The sequence below is a fragment of the Etheostoma spectabile genome, chromosome 9 (assembly GCF_008692095.1).
Source record: "Etheostoma spectabile isolate EspeVRDwgs_2016 chromosome 9, UIUC_Espe_1.0, whole genome shotgun sequence".
Lineage (NCBI taxonomy): Eukaryota > Metazoa > Chordata > Actinopteri > Perciformes > Percidae > Etheostoma > Etheostoma spectabile.
Genome location: NC_045741.1, coordinates 28,275,054 through 28,287,038, shown reverse-complemented (window position 1 = coordinate 28,287,038; position 11,985 = coordinate 28,275,054). Strand labels below are relative to the sequence as shown.

General features: G+C 44.3%; 1 protein-coding gene across 1 annotated transcript in view; it reads left to right on the top strand.

The window, feature by feature from the left end:
* scfd2 (sec1 family domain containing 2) overlaps positions 1-11,985 on the top strand; it is a 122,228-nt gene that overhangs the window by 3,315 nt on the left and 106,928 nt on the right.

Genomic DNA, 11,985 nt, shown 5'->3' with positions numbered 1-11,985 from the left:
TATGACGTCATGCTGCCTGAGCTCATTAATAATCATGAGCTGGGTAAAGGATGCTGATAGCCAGGCTCTCATTGGCTAGCTGTTAGCCAATCAAAGTCAAGCAGCTTAGCTGGTTGAATATTAATGAGAACTGGCCCAAATGGAGCTGAGTCTTCCTGCAGGCTTTCTATACCACGCTAGAATGGCTGGAAACAAGGTAACCAAGGTAACCAAGTTACAGAGTCTATGGTAGAATGTGAGACATTACCACAAAGTCATGAAATATGTGTGGCAGGGCACCTTTAATAATAGTTAATTATCCTTCCATCCATTATCTGTAACTGCTTATCTTTAGATTACGGGGTTGTAGGGGGCAACAATGGGCGAGAGGCGGGGGTCACACTGGACAGGTAGCCAGCCAATCAGAATCAGAATCAGAATCAGCTTTGTTGACCAGGTATGAAGACACATACGAGGAATTTCCTTGTGGAGCATAGTTGCTCAAAATGTGCTTACACATTCAAAACAAACAACCAACAAATAATATATACACACTAATATATACATACTCTAAATGATATAAGAAACAATGGTAGAGAGATGAGTGCAATGAAGAGGACCAATAAAATTATTAAATGTGGAACATAGTGAAAGGGTACTGGGATAAAAGTATTAAGTTATTATATTACAATATGAAACAGTATGAACATTATGAACAGTTCTGAAAATAGGAAATGAGAATGATGAATAAATAATGGATAATAAGTGAGATATGAGAATGAGAATGATGAATAAATACTAAATAAATGGAATAATATTGGAACCAGTAAACAGGTGCTGTAGAGACTGTGTTACTGGGTTATGGCCAGAATTGAACCTGACACTGTGGGTCAGAAGTCAGCTGTTCATCAGAGAGATGCGCTGTGGGTAGAAACGTCTGAGTCGGTTGGTGTTGGGTACGGGCTCTTAGCGCCTACCAGAGGGCAGAAGCTGAACAGATTGTGTCCGGGGTAGAAGGGTCTGCAGTGATGGTTCTGCCCAGTTTCCTGACTCGGATTGTGTATAAGTCATGGACGGAGGGCAGGTTGGCACCGAGATTCCTTCTGCAGTCCTAACTGTCCGTTTTAGTCTGCTCCTGTCCTTTTGGTGGCAGATCCAAACCAGACAGTGATGGACGTGCAGAGGACGGACATGGCGATGGCTGTGTAGAAGTGGATCAGCAGCTCCGTAGGCAGGTGAGCTTCCGAGTGAGCGCGGAAGTACCTCCTCTGCTGGGCCATACAGGGCTGACACAAAGAGACGGACAAATCATTCACGCATGGTCCATTTAACAGGATTAACCAAACTGCATGTCTTTGGACTGTGGGAGGGTCGCTCAGACCCCAGAGGATCATAGGAATATTTTGGACCCACCTCCGCTGGGATATTTATGCTGTCTGAATTGGATTTATGCTTATCCATTGACTTGGGGGGGGGGGGGGGGGGGGTCCATAGCATTTCAACGCATCTGAATCCAGTTCCAAATCTGCTAAATCAAATCTAAATCCAGTTTTGAAAACCCTCATCAAATCTTTTTTTAGGAGTTTGTGTGCTGGATTAGACAAGTATTTTTCTTGGAACTACATCCAAATTGGAACTTGCCATTGGAACCTATCCCTACCACTACATCCAACCACAATATACAGTTGTACATACTTTTCCCACCTGGCAAGCACAAACTCACAGCCAGAGCCCTCCCCGCTGAGTTTGTGTGAGTGGCACGTGACCAGCATTGGGTGCCAGTGGTTCAGTGAAGCTTGCCTCCTGTCGTGGCCAGGCAGATGCACGTGTTCGGGCGCCTGCGGGTGGGGCTGTTGTACATGGCAGGGATTAGTCCTCCATCATGTGTCCGCTCCGCTTCGCCGCTTCATGTGGTTGCAGGAGGAAAAAGACTTGCTTAAAAAGAAGAGTTTTGTGGCTGGAGCTGTCATGCAGTACGTCTGTCCGCGTTGAGTTAAGAACAGGCTACCACATATACCATGAATCAGCAAGGGCGTTCTGAACTAGGTGGGAGGTTCTGTTGTAATGGAACCCGTCTTAGATTTTGTAGTCAGTGCTATTTAGACAGTGTGTATGGGCAGATAATGTCAGCACTGCAGGGGCAGGTTGCAACTGACCCTCGCGTGCAAGTCTGGGGCAGTCAAACCAATCCTATGATAACCACAAAATACAGGTCACAAGTCCATGTTGTTGTCTGGGGTTGACACAGCTGAGTTGTCTCACTTGTGACGGAGAGGAAATGCATTTTGTTGCGTTCTCCATGCTGCAGCAACAAGTAGGGTGCTCAAATGAGAAAAGATGCACTTGCACCCATTTTGGCTGATCTTGTGATTGCAAGATGATTCACAATTTGGAAGGAATGATCGTTTTATTGAAATTCATGAAAATGATTAAAACATAAAATGATTATTTTATAAAAATAAAAATGGTTGACACATACTTTGCCTTCAAACAATATACGGTATTTTGGATATTGCACTAGTCCCTATGTGATTTCTATAAAATTGTGAATAATTGTGCAGCCCCTTCACAACAAGTGCACCCTCTTGCAATGTCTGTCTATAAGAAAGGGTTAAGTGTGTGTGATGGATAAGAGGTTGGGACTGGTGGCTGTGCAGAGGTTGAGGTGGTCCCGGCGGCAACGTTTTGCAATCTTGTTCAGATCTTTCCAACAAATATGAGGTCTCAACTGGGCATGGTATGCACGAGATTTCCTGATCGATTCCAATTTACAAGATCACAATTTGGTTAGATTCTGAGTTGAGTTTGGAAGTTTCTCTACCTGGTGCATTAGTAAAACTATCAATGTTTACATTAAGAAAAGCAGTTACATTATATACTTATTATCAACGCCACAGCGGTCAGCACCATTAATGCAGCTTTAGAGTCTCTAATATCAGTAAATTTTGGCATTTCATTCAGATATCTTGAGGTGAGGTCATCGGACCCCTTTTTCCAGTTTTTGGAGGATTAATAACCAAAAGATAGTATGACAATATCAATTTGGATCGACCAATACTGTTTTTTCAAGGCTGATAGTTGCACTAGTAAAAATAAGTCAAAGTCAAAATTAAGGCCCAGACACAAAAACGACTGAGGAAGAAGTGCAGATGAACACTAGCAGTACGTGTCAGCAGGGCTATATAAGCCGTGCTTCTGAGCAGATGGCCCGGTTGAGCCTTATCACAGATGTTAGGAGATTAAGAGAAAGCACTGCAAGAAAGAAGCGGATTCCACTTATTAAATGCCTTCAAGTGCACAGCTCACGACAGGAGGGTTGATGTCGATCACTCTATACGTTCAGGACAGGGCTCCGCAGATGTAATGTTTTTTTTGAGGTTTACTGCTTTTAAGCATTAATCTTTCCTAATTCTACAAACGATCCAAAAGCACACATTTCACAACACGGATTTTTCTTTGCATGATGTGAACTGTGCAAAGCACTAGACCTACTGGCTCTGTGTGGTTGCATTGTCTATACAATAGGTTCCACCTATGATTGCGGTGCTATTTTAGCTCAGACACTGTGTGTTTGATTGCTTTGTGTGGTAGACCAACTCAAGCCTTTTAAATATTAGGGGTGGATGGATTTGGCCCTATTTGTACGATATTTCCTCAGTAATTCCAGGATATTTTTTACAGACACTCTGTCTTAAAACATTCGTGGGGGTTGTTGATTCTAGGTCTCCTGGCTAGACCACACTTACTTTGCAAATATTGTAGTATTGTCTTATAACTGGTGTTGAATTTTTCCTTATTCTACAACATCTATCACTCTGCGGTTCTAGCAATCATGCCAGGGAGAAAGTATCTCTGGTGCTGGATACTATACGCATGCACACGCACACGCAAGCACAGCACGCCACCACACTCACAACGCACACACACACACACACATTTATTTTTTGTTCTCTGCCTTGTACTATGGCATTCTCTTCCAGACATTAAATAGTGCCATTTGCTGTATATAGAAGGAATTGTGTGTGTGGTGTGTGTGTGTGTGTGTGTGTGTGTGTGTGTGTGTGTGTGTGTGTGTGTGTGTGTGTGTGTGTGGTGGTGTGTGTGTGTGTGTGTTGTGTGTGTGTGTGTGGGTGGTGTGTGTGTGGTGTGTGTGTGGGTGTGGGTGTGTGTGTGTGTGTGTGTGTGTGTGTGTGTGTGTGTGTGTGTGTGTGTGTGTGTGGTGTGTGTGTGTGTGTGTGTGGTGGGGGGGGGGGGGGGGGTTCAGGTACCTTCCAGCCGTCGGTGTTATTTGCTGTGCTGTGTGCACAGCCCTTGTGACATAGGAGCCCCATTGGCAGAGGGCACCAAGTTTCCCTCGTATCAGGGTGAACCTGCACCGCGGCAGTCTGGAGCCTTCGACCTTGATCCTGTGGTGGCGTGTGTATGCCTGTGGGCAGCGCCGAGCACGGGTGGCCAAGGTGCTCTGATCTCGCCTCAGGAGCTGCTGAGTTAGCCAGGCACAGCAAACAACGCACCCCTGCCATGAGAAAAACACTGCAAAGCTGCCATTCCCTTCATATCTGCCCGGCACATTGTGCATGTGTACCACCGGGAAGCAGGGAGAACACCTATTTCTGTCCCAGCTGGGAATATGAGCGTTTAAAAAACACTGTGTTCAGGCTGTATGGGGATGAAAATAACAAAAAGCAGAGAGTAGACAGACAGCTAATGACAGAATGTGAGGACAAGCTAAGCCATGTTTTTACCCCTCAAGAATAAATGAAACTGGCCATAATCATTCTGTGGTGGCTATAGGGTAGAGATGTTTTTGCTATATATCCTTACTTGTAGTTAAGACCATAAGTGATTTAAGGCTTTAAAAAAAAACCTTACTCCATCATTACTACAGTACAGTATGAGTTTCTCGTACAGGCAAATCTATTGACTCTGTTTTAGGATGATGAGTTGTTGAACAGCGCTTGTGGAACAGCGGTACAAACGGATATTGATTTTGGCCAACATCGGGCTCCTTACATTGTTTCATTGACGAAAACTTAATTTCTACAGTAACGCTTTCCATGTTCCACTCTCAACATAGTTGAACTGCCAGTGATGGTGCGTTGTGCGTTGTCATGCCCACAGCAAAGTGGTTTGTTTCTTCTTCTTGGACTCGATCCTGCATCTAGATGGAAATTGCAGCCATGCTCCTTCGCTGTGCTTTGGACTAAAAGTCGTTCAGTTCAATAGCTGAAGTCTTCTCCCACCAAATTAAAAGAAGAGGAACCATTTCTCTTCTGAGCCATGTGTGTTCGTTGCAAAAGCCAGCAACACAGTGCAGTGGCACTAATCTAATAATTTATCAACTGATGTTATCAAGATACCTAAGGTCAGTGAGAACTCAAACAGTGATAAACAGAGCTCTTATCTGTGTGTTTTTGGGTAGTACTTATGGGAGATGCTGGGATTTAGCCGTATCTTTGGATGCAGTGAGCTGAGATTTCAGATGTTGTTTTCTGTTTCGTCGCGGCCTTATTCAGTTTTCTCCCCCGGTGTTGAAGGTATATCTCCTCCTGGAACCACAGTACATCAGTCAAGTAGATTACTCTAACCGAGCAATGTACTCCGTGTTCCCTTCAGAGGGAGATAACACACCTAGCTGTTCGTCTTCGCTCTGTTATTTGATATTACTGCAGAATGCACTTCTATTGGAAAAAGAGAGTGTGTGTGTGCATTTGTTCAGTGAGATGAGAAAACAACCCAAAAGAAGACATCCTCTATCCCACTCTTTCAAATCCCCCTGCTGTGGCTTCATTTGAAATGGTAAACTAGTGAAGCCGCGTGGGGGGGGGGGGGGGGGGGGGGGGAGGGAAGAGACTCACGCATCAATCCGCATACAATTCCCCCCCCCGTAAGCTCCTTTCATTTCTCACCATTTTCTCTACACTGCAAAATAAGAAAGTGCTTATTATTTTTGCTTTTTTTTTTATTCTGTATTCCTTTTAATAATTGACGTTATGTTTGCATGTGCATTTTACCAATGCTGCCAAATACATTTATGACTATTTGATCACTTTAGTTGGAGTTGATTGTACATGTCAACATAATTCTACTTTGAATGATAATAACTCTGTATAGCACACAACACACGTCTAGTGTTAATAAAGAAACGTTCCCACCGCTGTAATTGGGGAAGATTTGTTTTTGCAAAAAGAGTGTTCATAATGATGTATTTTACCATTCTTTCTTTAGTGTAGCAGGAGTTATTATGAAGTTACACTGAATGGCAATGGGCCAACGGGGAGCTCCTTGCACCTCTCTGGTGTGTTTAATTCTAAGTGTGTGATCCTTCCTCGTTTCTGCAGAACTTCGTCTTTCCCTTTTATCCTTTGCCATAAATCTGCCGGTGTCATTTGTCCCTCTTGCCAGCCACACAGACACTCAAGGCAGGTCTGGTTTTGTTCCACCCGCGATGTACGCGAGGAGTGTTTACAGGAAACCGACAATGTGTTTTGACACATTAAACACACTTCATAAATTAATCACTCAGGGATTTGACCTGACTGTCTTATTCGACTGAATCTGTTACATGTAGACTATTGGAAAGTCCCACACACACACACACACACCACACACCCCACCGCGATCATCTGCACTGGGTCTGATATTTTTTTCCATAACTGTAGTTATGAATGTTACTGTTGTACAGAGATGCAGAAACCTAAGAACTGTTATTAAACTATTATGAGCTTGATTAGTGTAAAGTTTTTCAGTTCAAGGGAAAGGCTGTAGAGCTCCTGAGTTTAGGCAATCTGATTCGTTACCATTATTCAATTTGTTTCATTCGTAGTGCTCAGAACATTCCAATTTTTTTTTTTAATGTACATCAATTTCCCTTTTACCAGACACAATACGTCTTAAGTCTGGTTACTTCTATGACTTCACCATCACATTTTTTTATTGGGAAATCTTTCTACACTGAATTATGAAAATAATTCTAGAAATGTTTCAAAAAGTGGCAACTAAAAAAGATAACTCCTGACACTACTAGAAAGAGGAATGTGGATTTTTGTGCAACCGTCAGGTGGTTCATAATCATATGTAACTGTACCGTATATAACATACTTACTTCTAAATCATGTTAAAATACTGCACCACCCCAACCCTACGGCATCAGAGCAATTCAGAAATAAACATGAAATGGGTGTGCACACACATACACATGCATGGGGGCCAAACACAGGATCACAGGATGGGAAGTAAATTCAAGAAATCTGAGTCAGAAAGGTTGCCATGTCTTATGCTGCTCATGCACTTCCAGGAATACTATGCCCCTCTTACCCCCACACTCATTAACGACTTGGACAAAGTCAGAGGTATTTCATCACATTTTACGAGCATAACTTTCTTCTTGTGGCACGCACATGACTTTTGCTTATTTTTTTATGTTACAGTATTGATGCCTAACTGCTTTTAACGAAGGCACTCTTCACATTTAGTGGAATTTAGTTTGGGCATAGACGCCCCCCCCTCACTCACCAAACAAACTCAGCCTATCCAAGCAGCCAGAGGGGACCTCACTATGGTGGACACAAGTCAAAAGCAAGACGCCCCCTCAGGTTCATCAGAGCAGCCTTTCCAACAGAACACTCTGCTCTTAATGTTTGCAGATGGCCAATGACACGCGCCCACATTCCCCCCAACACACTCCAGCCCTCCAACTCCACCCCTAACCTCTCTCTCTCTCTCTCTCTTCCGTAGTAGAGTAGTTACTCACAAGGTCCCTGGCTGGTATGGAGCCTGTCTCACAACACTGCCAGTATAAACTCACCCCTCACCCTCGGTGCCCAGCACTCGAACCCCCTGCCTTTTCTGACCAGACCAAATGGGAATAGGGGGGGCGGGTGAGCAGAGAGCCAAATTAGAACCATATTTCATCCACACTTACTGAGGCCTCCCATCTTACCAGAACACACGTGATGCACAGGGTTGTTGTTGCAAACATATACAGATGTGTTCTATACACACACAACACACACAACACGGCTGCTCACATATGGCATGTCAAGTCACATATTGGTATTTTAACCATGACAAGTATGTGGGGCTGACGATTTGCGCAACCTTCTAGTTCTGGTACTTCATCAAGAGCATGGAGGTGTTTTTCTGAAGGAGTTACGAGAAATGTTTGGGGAAATGACCCCATGTCATAACTCTTGACCAAAACTGCCTGCAGTATTTTGAATGCATCCAACTTAAGCAAACACAAGAGGTTTTTTTTATTAATTACCTTAGGTGTGTGTTGTTTCTTCTCATATTTTTTTTTTTTTCTGTATCAATTTTACGTTCGCCTCTTCTCCGGGGCTGTCGTGTTTGCCGGCCGGGTGTCTGGTGCTAGTGTGAAGATGGCGGCGTCCCAGGTGAGCCCCTCTCCTCCCCGTCCAGACCAGCCCAAGGTCTGGGGAAACGAATACATCTGATATAACACATGGCAGTAGGAAAGGCGAAAAAAAGGCACAAGAGAGGAAAAAATTGTTTAAAAAAGAAAAAACAGAGTGGATTTGGTCAACGAGTTCTCTGTACCTCCCCTCTCGTCTCAGCCCTTTTTCTCTATCTATCTTCTCTCTGGTCACTCCTGAGAGTTGCAGGACGATCTTGTCTGCTTGGCAGTCTGCTGTCAAATGCACAGACAGGGATGTAAGTCTATGATGCCCTTATTTTTTTTTTATCCAGCCACAAAATGTTAGTCCTGAAACAGGGCAAGAAATCTAAGAGGAGACCAATGGAGTTGCATGATTCATATCAGGATCCAGATCCTACAGGAAAAAAGTGCCTCTCTAGGGAGCTAATTCTGCTCGCTGGCAGTGGTAGTAGTCTTGCACAGTGCCTGTCCTCAGTCTCCCATTGGAGATGGTGGATCAGTTTGTTCCCAAACTAGCGGATATGAGACCAGGGACTGGAGGTATCAGGAGGAGCCTTGGTCTCTTGCTTTGCCAACGATTTAAGGACGCGCCGATCAGTCCAGAGGAATGTCGGCACACAGACGTTTTAAGGTTAGGGATTGAGAAACTTCCCCCCGACTAATTTCAGCGTTTCCTGTGAGTGGTCCCATAAGGGAGTCGCCACTCCCCGACCCAGCAGGCTTCTATCACTGAGACGAGCACTCAATCACGTTCTGTTTCCCTTTTGTGTTTCTACTCAGTCCTGCCATGCTCTGAACAACAGCAAGGAGCAGCTGTTAGTGCTAAAAATCACTCTACTCTGTGCTTTTTTTTTTTTTTTCGCCTCGTGAAAATAAATGCCTTTGGTTGTTTTTTTTCCTCCAGGTCACTGCAGCCAGTCGTCTATGGGGAGGCCATGCTGACCAATAAACATAAAGAGGGGGTGATGGAGGTCCGTCGGCAACTAGGAAACAGCCAGCAAGGAGAAGCTGCCAATCAAGTGAGCATGGGTAAGAAACGGAATGCCACACATGGAACTATGACAATCTTGTTTCCCGTTAAAACAACACAAAATACAGAGAATACAAATGAATAAACAGACATGAGTAAAAGCATACTGAGGTAATGTATATTCTTAGAGAGAAGTGTGTGTGTTTGGAAAGCAGAACCATAGCGCCCCTACTGAGAGCCAAACTTCTCGCCTGCCTGTGTATTTGCCTATGTGCCACAGAGGAAATCTGAACCACATGTGGCTTATATACACAACACACACACACACACACACACACACACGCTCCCCCTGCACACACTTTGTTGTTTGTTATGAAGCAAAAGGGGGTGGAAGGAGGGATAAAAATATGTGTAGGCCGCGAAAATAAAGTCATTACCTGTAAAATTTACAGTGCCTATGCACGGTACCCTTACGCTGCCCTCTGACTCACACTGGTAATGGATGTACTAACTAAACAAACCACGCACACAGACACACAACTGTGTAATATGCAGGTAGCAATGGCAGAGAGGGAGGGGGGTTAAATGGGAGGGGCGTTGGGCCTCAGGCCTGTAATCTGGAGGTAAGAAGTCTCGACTCTCGTAACAAGCGTTGTAATATGTTGGAGGTCACACACACACACAATGCATGCAGCCGCCACCCCACACGCTCTGCCAAGCATCGGGTACACATGGTGGTTCCTTTCAACATTTTTGCTAAAAACAGCAGTCCTTCTAAATCTAGATAGAGAGAGAGAGAGAGGGAGGAGAGGAGACAGAGAGAGAGAGAAGGGGGCACACTGTCAACTCCTACACACGTACCTTATAACCCATTGGCAGAAGACCAGATCTATGAAGCCCCCTGAGTCCTAGTGCACCCCCCCACAAAGTTCCCATGCTGCCACCAGCGGTTTCCATCATCTGCTCTGCTCATATGAGGCAAAAGTTGAACCCAGAACCAAAATGGTAGCATATAATAACCTCTCTGCTCTCTAGTGCTCACTCACTCTCCAGGGAGTGAATTTTTCCACTCCCATCCAAATCATTCTTACTCTGGGCGGGTAATGCAGATTAGGGAGGAAAAAAATTATTGGAGTATCAGGAACTGCAGGCCTGCATTCTCACATACACACTCAACTTGGCTTCTTTTCATTTCATCAGGGTAAGATATCCAGAGAGAGAGGACAGAGAAGATAATCGTTTCTCAGAGCCCGAGTATGACCCGTCAGGTTTTCATGCACATGGATGATGAACATTTTGTGTGTGTTGTGTGGGCTGTATGTGCTTGTGCAGAGTCCAGGTTTATATTGGGTGTTTTGCTCATAGCGGGGGGATTTGGTTAGACAGCTTTGGTTTCATCGTCCGTTAAAAGTGCATTTATCTTTTCATCTGTGGTGTGCGTGTTTGTTTTGCGCATTGCATATGTGGGTCCAGAAGGTTATACAGTTTGTGTATATGCAGTGTAAAGAGATGTGTTTGACAGGGGCCTTTCTTCCTGTGGTGCGGTCTGCTCTTCTACAGCAGAACACCGAAGAGTGTAATCACAATAGTTTCAATGAGACGAGTATTGTGTTTATAGGATTCCCCTTTCCCACGGGGGTGGTGATGGCTTAGTGGGTATGGACACACATTTAGTGTGGGAGACGGGTTCGATTCCCATGCGATACATCAACCAGTGGTGTCCCCTACCGAGTTGCCCAGAGGCATGCAGGTATAGCAATTGTGAATCGCTTCTAGCTAAATGACATGTAATGTAATGTAATCCAATTTAAATGACTATGGCAATGTGCATTTGTTTATGGCAAAAAAGGCTTTGCATGTCATCTAGTCATTTTAGGTAATGACTATAGTTCTTAATTTCTACGACAAAAAAGCAACATATTTTCTCGTAAAAGGTTGTCATCTTAACATTGTACAGCAAATGAAAGAAAATGTCAGCATAGATCGCAATTATTTATAATTAAGGAAATTTATTGCTGTGGAAATACTGGTGTTCTACAATGATCAGTCAACAACAGTGACGACATATCAACTGGTTGATGTCATCAGGGACATGGACTGATCTTTAAGAGATTTCTGTCTTACACAACTACTCAAAGCACTGTAACATAGACAGGAGCCATTCACCATTCACACACATTCACACACTGTGGTGAGGCTGCGTACAAGGTGCCACCTGCTCATCAGATACACACAAAACGCACACATGTACCGCCGATGGGGCAGCATCGGGGGCAACTCGGGGTTCAGTGTCTGCCCCAAGGCACACGTGACATGGGCCACTAGGCTGAGTCTTCCTGCAGGCTTTCTATACCACGCTAGAATGGCTGGAAACAAGGTAACCAAGGTAACCAAGTTACAGAGTCTATGGTAGAATGTGAGACATTACCACAAAGTCATGAAATATGTGTGGCAGGGCACCTTTAATAATTAGTTAATTATCCTTCCATCCATTATCTGTAACTGCTTATCTTTAGATTACGGGGTTGTAGGGGGCAGACACTGGGCGAGAGGCGGGGGTCACACTGGACAGGTAGCCAGCCAATCAGAATCAGAATCAGAATCAGCTTTGTTGACCAGGTATGAAGACACATACGAG